The sequence below is a fragment of the Octodon degus genome, unplaced genomic scaffold (assembly GCF_000260255.1).
Source record: "Octodon degus isolate 3935 unplaced genomic scaffold, OctDeg1.0 scaffold00005, whole genome shotgun sequence".
Classification (NCBI taxonomy): domain Eukaryota; kingdom Metazoa; phylum Chordata; class Mammalia; order Rodentia; family Octodontidae; genus Octodon; species Octodon degus.
The window spans coordinates 32,481,040-32,489,820 of record NW_004524581.1 but is presented as its reverse complement, the minus strand read 5'-3'; the positions used below and the strand labels follow the sequence as shown (position 1 = coordinate 32,489,820).

Sequence of the window (8,781 nt, the reverse complement as noted above, 5' to 3'; positions counted from 1 at the left end):
GGGGGCGCCGACGCACGCACACACGCACGCACGCACGCACGCACGCACACACTCACTCCTTACCAAGTCCCCAGAATTCGCTGATGGAACTTGAAAACAAATGCAGAGGAGCCCCTAAGGCAGCAAGTTAAGTAAGAATTCATAGACACTCGGAGAGGGCCAGGCCCAGACAGACTGTTAAAGAAAAAAATGTTACAGGGTGGGGGATGTAGCTCAGTGGCGTAAGTGCCTGCCTGGCAAGTGCAAGGTCTTGAGTTCAACCCCTGATATCATTTAAAAAAAGAAAAGAAAAAGAAAGTTATAGTAAGCAAGGGCCAGGCCCACGAGAAAGCCAGCGAGTCTCAGGAGCACCAGGAGTCAGGGTGGAGGCGCAGTGGGGAGGCCTGCGAGGTACACAGCAGCGTGAGGTCAGACTAGAATGTGTGGCGCCGGGCCCTGTGGGCCCAGGCAGGTGTCCGCCCCGCAGGTGGTGACCAGAGCACCCGGACCATTCCCCTCCTGTCCAGGTGTGCCGTTGCTCCTTCCATGTGCCCTTGCTATGCGATTTGTTTCCTTATGAGACCCGTATTGGCTGAGCAACTCTATTTGGGTTTTGTTTGTTTTAGTTTTTTTTTAAACATTTATTTATTTATTTATTTATTTAGTGTGTGTGTGTGTGTGTGTGTCCAGCTCAGCCCACCAGGAGGCAGGGCTGGCTGGCATGTGGTGCTGGGGGATTGAACCGCGGTCCCTGTGGTTTGCTAAGCTTGTTCCAAGTACGTGCTTTAGACCACTGAGCCATCTTACCAGCCCCTGTTTTAGTTTTTTTGAGACTGGATTTCCCTATGCAGTTCAGGCTGACCTTGAACTCACTTTGTTGTCCAGGCTGGACTTGAATTTGCAGCTATCCTCCTGCCTCAGCCTCCCAAGAGCTTGGATTACAGGTGTGTGCCACCACACCGGTAAAGCAACTGTATGTCTAATCCTATAAATTGATTGTAGTTCGACCCTTCTTGTACCCGGGTTGTGACCTTGCTGCATGACTTACCCCTGGCAACCCAATCCGAAAATGGGCATCTAAGATGAAGAGGCGCTTCTCAGAGGAAGGCGTGCATGCAACAAATACATGCACAGAAAAACGTTCAACCTCACCGGTCATTCAGGAGATGCAAATTAAAACAACCCTGAGGTTCCATCTCACTCCAGAAAGAATGGCTATCTTCAAGAAATCAGCCAATAACAAATGCTGACAGGGCTGTGGGGGTGCAAGCGCCCTTCACTGTTGAGGGGAGTGCAAGCTGATTCCATCACTAGAAACCATTGTGGAAAGTCCTAAAAAAAACTAAAAGTGGAGGTTCCCCTTGACCCGACCTTTCCCCTTCTAACATCTTCCTGAAAGAATTAGAAGCATCACACCACGGTGGTATATGCACACCCATAGTTGGTTTTTTTGTGGAACCCGGGATCGAACTCAGGACCCCAAGCTTGCCAGGCAAGCACTTATTCTACTGAGCCATCTCTCCGGCCCCCACCCCCATGTTTATATTGGCACAGTTTGCAATAGGTAAATCTTGGAAACAGTCCAAATGCGCGTCAACCAATGAATGGATAGAGCACCCTGCCACAGCAGTGTATGTGCACCGTGTTGATAGCAGCACAATTTGTAATAGCTAGACTCTTGGAAACAACCCAACTGCCTATCAACAGAGGAATGGATAAAAAAGATACGGTCACTGGGGAGATAACTCAGCGGCACAGTGCCTACCCGGCAAGTGCATGGTTCTGAGTTTGATTCCCAGTACCAAAAAAGAAAAAAAAAAATTTTTTTTATACAATGGAGTCCTATTCAGCCATAAAGAAAGATAAGCACAAGGTCCTGAGTTCAATCTCCAGTATCAAAGCGAAGCATGAAACACTTCTAGGTAAGTGGATACACCTTGAGACCATATCTTCGATGAAATAAATCAGATACCCCTGTGTAAATACTGTATTGCTTCTCTGGTGTGAGACACAAAATTATATGTAAGGACCAAAGTGTATAATAGATATTAGGAAATGAAAAAAAAGGCTCAGATGGGAAGTGAAACACGTGGGGGGGGACGAAAAAGAAAGAAAAGCGAATAGCAAGGAAAAATGGAAACAAAGCTTTTGTAAGTAAGGTGAGGAGAAGGGCTGAGGGAAGGGACGAGAATGGGAAGAAAAGACGCAAGATAGACAAGATAGACGCTGCCCCAGCACAGTCCCCCTAGGGTGAGTGGATCGCTATGCGTAGCTAAAGCCTACCAATAAAGTTAGTTTAACAGACAAATCACCCCTGCCAAAGGGCCTCAGTGCCCACCTGTGCAGGGACCCCCTCATTTCTTTTTCTTTTTGCAGTACTGGGGATTGAACTCAGGGCCTTGTGTTGGCCAGGCAGGTGCTTATGAGCTGCATCCCCAACTCTCCTCTCCTCATTTCTAATAAATCCCTCCCAGTGAGTGTCCACCTTCTCCCTTCGTTGTGTGGGACACAGCCTGGGCGCCCGGCCTCTGAGGTCAAGCACAGGTGACTTCCAGGTGGCTGCTGGCACTGCTGTCTGTGGAGGAGGGCCTTGGCAGGAGGGACATCACAACGGGTGAGGGCGGGTGCTGCCCCAGGCTGTCCCCAGGCCATCATGTCGCTGTCACTTGGAGCTCTTCAGGCCCACACCCCCTCACCACATGGGCCCATCTGCTGTGCTTGCTCTGCCATTTGTCATTGAGAGAAGAGACCCAAGTTCCAGCTCTCCAAAGGCTAAATGCATTTCCCTTCTGCTGCGCTTTGGCGGTTTCTGTGGTTTTTAGCTCTGTGGGGGTTTGTGTCAGAATTGTTCCTCCTAGTTGCTCTGAATGCTTTTGGCTTGGCTTCCCTCGCAGGCAGGGTTTGCACGCTGAAGGAGGCTGGGAAGGGCAGACTTTGCTGCTTCGAGGTGTCTCCGAGAGCTGCTCTCTTGCACTCAGGGGTTTGTTTAGTAATTCAACAACCTCCCCCGCCTCCCGGTGCTGTGGCTCAGGCACTCCTCATGTGCGGTGGGCAAGCGCTGTCCCAGTGCGCTGCACCCCAGCCTCCACTCATCAGCTCTGTGTGTGTGGTATTGCAGATTGAACCGAAAGTCTTGGAATGAGCTGTATTCATTAGGGTCTCACAATCAGGCCTCTTCTAACCAGAAGAGAAAAGCTTTGATAAACAAGTCTGTTGAAACAGGAAAGCCCCCTCACTCAGCCCAAGAGACTAAACTAAATCTGTCAGGATGACTCCCAGCCTGGCTCTCAGGCTTATAGAAAACCCTGTTAGGGGCCAGAGAGCTGGCTCAGTAGAATAAGTGCTTCGCTGGCAAGCACAAGGACCTGAGTTTAATCCCCAGTTGTGAAAAAAAAAAAAAAAAAAAAAAAAATCCTGTCATTCTACAGAATGCTACCGTACAAGTTAGCTACTAACACGTGCGCTTCTCAAACCAGGGCTTCCCACTATTGAAAGCCACTCTGTTGGGTTTGTTTGTTTCAATGTATTTGGTGCAAGTTCTCGCTATGCCGCTCCACTTGTATTGATCCTCCTGTTTCAGCCTCCCCAGCCCTGGGAATTACAGGTGTGCGCCACCACGCCCGGCCTCAGGGGCCAGCTCAGTGCACCTGGGGGCGGGGCCGGTGCTGCAAGTGGTGCTGGGAACTGAACTCTGGTCCCCGTGCTCACCTAAGCAGGTGCTTAGTCTGCTGAGCTAGCTCACCGGCCCGAGAATGCCACTCTGTAAGTCCGCAGAATGCTACTGTCATGATGTTCTTCCCTCCCCCAAAGAGGCACCAGACCTCCCCATGGCCCCTGAGAGACTCCAAGTTCTCCATCTTCTTCAGTGAGACGCTCCCAGGCTAGTGTGCAAGGCTGGCTCTCTTCCTTTGTTTGTGGTCAACGGCCTTCTCACCCGTGACCAGGTTGTACCCAGCCTGAAATAGACACTGCTGCTGGCCTCAGTCCTGCCTGTCCCAGTGGTCTTGGTTACTCCTTGGGGTCTAGCCTGCATCTCCAACACTTGTTTGTTTTGAAACAGGATCTCACTTTGTAGTTCATGTTGATCTTGAACTCACAAGATTCTCCTGCCTCAGCCTCCTGAATTCTGGGATTACAGGTGTGTGCCACTGTATCCAGCCCATTCAACAAATCCTTATTAAAGGCTTCCTTGTGCCAAGCTGGGGGCTGGGAATAAGGCAGTAGAAGAACAGCCCCAAATCTCTTGTGCTTTACATTCAAGCAAAGACGACTAGGAACATAATAAATCAGGTATGGGAATGGGTGGCCAAGGTCCCCAGGTGTACATGGCGTTATTTTCAATCCATGATGGGATTAAGGCTTTGGAGGAGGTGACACTTGCTCAATGACACAAATGACATGTGAGCAACCTCACAGCTGCCTGGAGAAAAAGGGAGTTAAAGGTCAGGAGGAAGGGACTGGGTCCACGTGCTGAGTGTAGTCTCTGGAAGAACGGAAAGGGCGGCAGGGAGGACGTCAGAGGTGGGAGGGGCAGGCCGGGTGGGCCGTGTCCTTGGCAAGCAGGAAGATAGGGCTCTTGCCTTACCCTCGCTAAGGGGCTCAGCCAACAGCTTGTACCAAAGGATAGGCAGGAAAACAAAAGCACGATGATATACTTAACAATTTATGTGCTGAGGAGGAGTCCAGGCATGAAGACCCTGCCCGGGCGTGGTGGGCACGCCTAGAGTGCAGCACTCGGGGGAGGCAGAGGCAAGAGGATGCCTGGGTGTTCCAGGCTGTCCTGGGCTACCTAGAGATCCTGCCAAAAAAACAAACAAACAAAAAAAAAAAACTATGAAAAAGAAGCCCCCCAAACGAATGAACAAACAAAAAAGCCTCTTGAAGACTGCAGGATGAGGGAGCACGGTCTTTTTTTTTTCTGCTTAGATTTGATGAAGCACAAGCAGTTGTGTAGAACGAGTGTGAACAAAAAGGCACAGATGGAGGGGAGGTGCTCAGCAAGGCCCTTCTGTTGGCAATTTCTTGTGTCATTTGGGTGAAATTCCCTCCTCCCAGGTGTGGAGCAAGGCTTTTCGGGAAGCAGGGCCCAAGGGTCTGCTACGAGACAGGGCGGGCAGGGGAGTTTCTCTGTGGGCAGCTGTGACACAGCAAGGTGGGGCTGGCAGGGCAGTACTGAGGGCTCATGGCTGGCTTTGCCTGAGGGTAGTCCTTGTTTCTGCGACCTGCCTCGGGAGAGGAATCCAAATTTTGGGGTCTGCCTTGAAGGAGAGAGAGAAAGGAAGAAAGAAAGACAGGAGAAGGAAAGATCATGCTTTTAAGCATTTCCTACAAAGTGTTTGGTGTATCCAAGGAGCCAGTATTTTGGGGTCCTTTATTCAGGGTGGCTTTGAGCTCACTTTGCAGCTTACGCTGGTCTCGAACTCACAACGATCCTCCTGCCTCAGCCTCCTGAGTGCTGGGATTATAGGCATTTGTCACCATGCTTGGCTATAACCAATAGTTCAGAGTGCTAGCAGGAGCCATAAGATTTCAAGTAGGTGAATGACATCATCTGGTTTTTTTTTAAATCACTCTAATTTCTGCACAAGGCCAGCCAAATAGCTCAGCAGATTAAAGAGCCTGCAAGCAGGCACAAGGGCTTTGGGTTTGATGCCCAGGCCTGCTGTGCCAGCCCTGCCCCCAGGGTGTGCTGAGACAGCGATTGAGACTGGGTATGGTGACGCATGCCTGTAATCCTAGCACTTGGGAGGCTGTAAACAGGAGAATCACTGTGAGTCCAATCTAGTAGTGAGACCCTGAACACCCTGTAGATCCTTCCCTAAAATACAGAAAAGAAAAAAAAAAAATTCTGCACAAAGGACTGGATACACCAGCCCAAAATGGAAGCAGAAAATCCAAGCAAGGGGCTGGTCCGAGGGCAACAGCATTATGGAGCTTGGGGTAGGGTAGAGGGGAGGTGAAGGGTGCTCAGGGGTCTGGAAGAGGAGCAGGAGCTTTGGTCAACGGAAGAGAGAAGCCAGGAGTCTGGAGGCACCATTCTCCTTTCCCAAGTCAAAAAAGAGTAGAGAAAGAGTTTCGAGGAGGAGGTGCGTCCGCACCCAAGTGTCCCTGCCCGCTCCAGGACTAATGGTGTTCTGGGCAGATGACTGACAGTAGCTTGTCCTGCACATGATAGGTACGGCGATTGGCAGCCTGACCTCTTCCCAGCTGAGAGCAGCAGAAGTGTTCCTAGAAGCTGCCAGATGTCCCTGGGGGTGGGCGGATTCCCGCCCAACTCTGCTGGCCACATGTCCTCGGGAACCCAGGAGCAAGACAATGGGAGGCAATGTGCGCAGGAACAATTAGCAGGCCCCAGATGTCAGCTGCCTCAAACTGAGAGCCCCGTCCAGACCTGAGGTGAGAGGCTGGGGGTGTCGCTCAGTGGTAGAAATGCATTTAACACGTGCAAGGCCCTGGGTTTGATCCCCTGAGGAAAAGAGGGGAAAAGGAGATGAGAAGTGAATTTTGAGCGTTGACCACTGGATTTAAAAACCGGGAGGCCATGGTGTCGCAATGTGGGGTGCAGGGACAGGTTGAGGGGAAAGCCTGACCGAGGGAGGGCAGGGAGGCGAGGGTGAGGAGTCCAGGGGCGCAGAGGGCCCCTGCAGCAGGGCCAGAGGAGGGATTTAGATGAGGAACTAAATGAGGAGCTGGGCGTAGCTCAGTGGTAGAGCACTTGCCTCGCAGGGTCAGGGCCTTGGATTTGATTCCCAGCTCCAGAAAAAATACTAGGTGAATTAATACTGGCTATTTCACAGCTAAAAATTACAATACAGAAGCTTATGTGCCTTTGTATTATGGAGAATAATGGGATCAATGTGAAGTTCCTTAAAAAGTAAAATCTTAGGGCCGGGGAGATGGCTCAGTGAAATAAGCGCTTTCCTGGCAAGCTCAAGGGCCTGAGTTTAATCCCTGGTGCCGCCAAAAAAAAAAAAAGTAAAATCTTAGGGCCGGGGAGATGGCTCAGTGAAATAAGCGCTTTCCTGGCAAGCTCAAGGGCCTGAGTTTAATCCCTGGTGCCGCCAAAAAAAAAAAAAGTAAAATCTTAGGGCCGGGGAGATGCAGGGACTGGGTTCGATTCCCAGCGTGCCACGCAGGCCCCGCCCCTGGGGCACTCTGAGGCAGCTATTGAGACTGGGAGTGGTGGTGCACGCCTGTAATCCCAGCACTTGGGAGGCTGCAAACAGGAGAATCACTACCAGTCCAATCTGTGTTATGAGACCTCATAAACCCTATACTAAATACATTAGAAAAATAAAGAAAAGAAAAGAAAAGGAGGGGCTGGAGAGATGGCTCAGTGGTCTAAAGCTACTTGGAACAAGCTTGGCAAAGCACAGGGACCGCGGTTCGATCTCCCAGCACCACATGCCAGCCAGCCCCGCCCCCTGGTGGGCTGAGCTGGCCACACACACACACACACACACACACACACACACACACGCTAAATAAATGTTAAAAAAAATTAAAAAAATAAAGTTTTAAAAAGAAAAGAAAAAGTAAAATCTTAGGGCCCAGAGAGATAGCTCAGAGGCAGAAGTACCTACCTGGCAAGGATAAGGACCTGTTTGATCCCCAGCCCCACATGCCGTGTGGTCTCAGCCTCGGATGCAGGTGCCTGCTGTGCAGCCCCAGGTGGTACACACCTGTAATCCCAACACCCCTTGAGCCAGGAGGATCTCTGAGTTTGAGATGAGCCTGAGGGCTACAAAAGTGAGTACAGGGCTGAACTGCCTAGTGAAACCCTGTCTCAAAAAAAAAAAAGGAAAATCTTAGCCAGGCATGGTAGTGCATATCTATGATCCAGCACTTGGAGGCTGAGGCAGGAGGATTATTGTGAGTTCAGGGCCAGCCTGGGCTACAATGTGAGCTCAAGACCGTCCTGAACTGCATAGTGAAACACTGTCTCAAAAAGACAACTGAGGGGCCAGGAAGATGGCTCACGGAATAAGCGCTTCCCTGGCAAGCACAAGGGCCTGAGTTCAGTCCCTGCTTCCGCCAAAAAAAAAAAAAAAAAAAGACAACTGAGAGAGCTCAGCAGACTGAAGCACCTGCTTAGGCAGAGCACAGTGGCTGGGGTTTGACCCTGGTGGGAGGCGCCGGTCCTGACCCCCAAGTGCACTGAGACAGTCACTGAGTGGAAGGAGTAAGCCTCGCCCTGGGAAGACCACCTTCATGGTCATGGTATCTCCCCTGCCAGGTAAGTGTGTTTGAGATGGTGATTGAGACTGGGCACGGTGGCACACACGCCTGTAACCCTAGTGCTTGTGAGGCTGCAAACAGGAAAATCACTACCAGTCTGATCTGTGTAGTGCGACCCTATAGACCCCGCAGACACTGTACCAAATACATACATAAATAAAAACAGCCACCACCAACAAAATGGCACATAGTGGTGGTGCATCGCTGCAGTCCCAGTTCCTGGCCGGGGAGATGGCTCAGTTGAGTAAGCGCTTGCCTGGCAAGCGCAAGGGCCTGAGTTCAATCCCCAGTACTGCAAAAAATAAATAAATAAATAAATAAATAAATAAATAAATAAATAAAACATAGAGATAGAATCCCAGTTCCCTGGAGGCAGATTCCAAAGGATCCCTGAAAGTTTGAGACCAACCCAGGACTACATAGTGAGTTCAAGGCCAGCCTGAACTGCATAGCCAGACCTTGTCTCACCCCCCACACAAAAAGAAGTAAAATCTCAATATTATTGAAGGTCCCTGGATGTCTCTTTCCAATTCCTTTCCTTCCCAAGATTAAGCACTATTTTTT

At 50.4% G+C, this 8,781-nt stretch overlaps 1 pseudogene; it reads right to left on the bottom strand.

The window, feature by feature from the left end:
- Positions 1-8,041: 8,041 nt before the first annotated feature.
- Positions 8,042-8,223, bottom strand: LOC111818699 (annotated as a pseudogene).
- Positions 8,224-8,781: the final 558 nt, after the last annotated feature.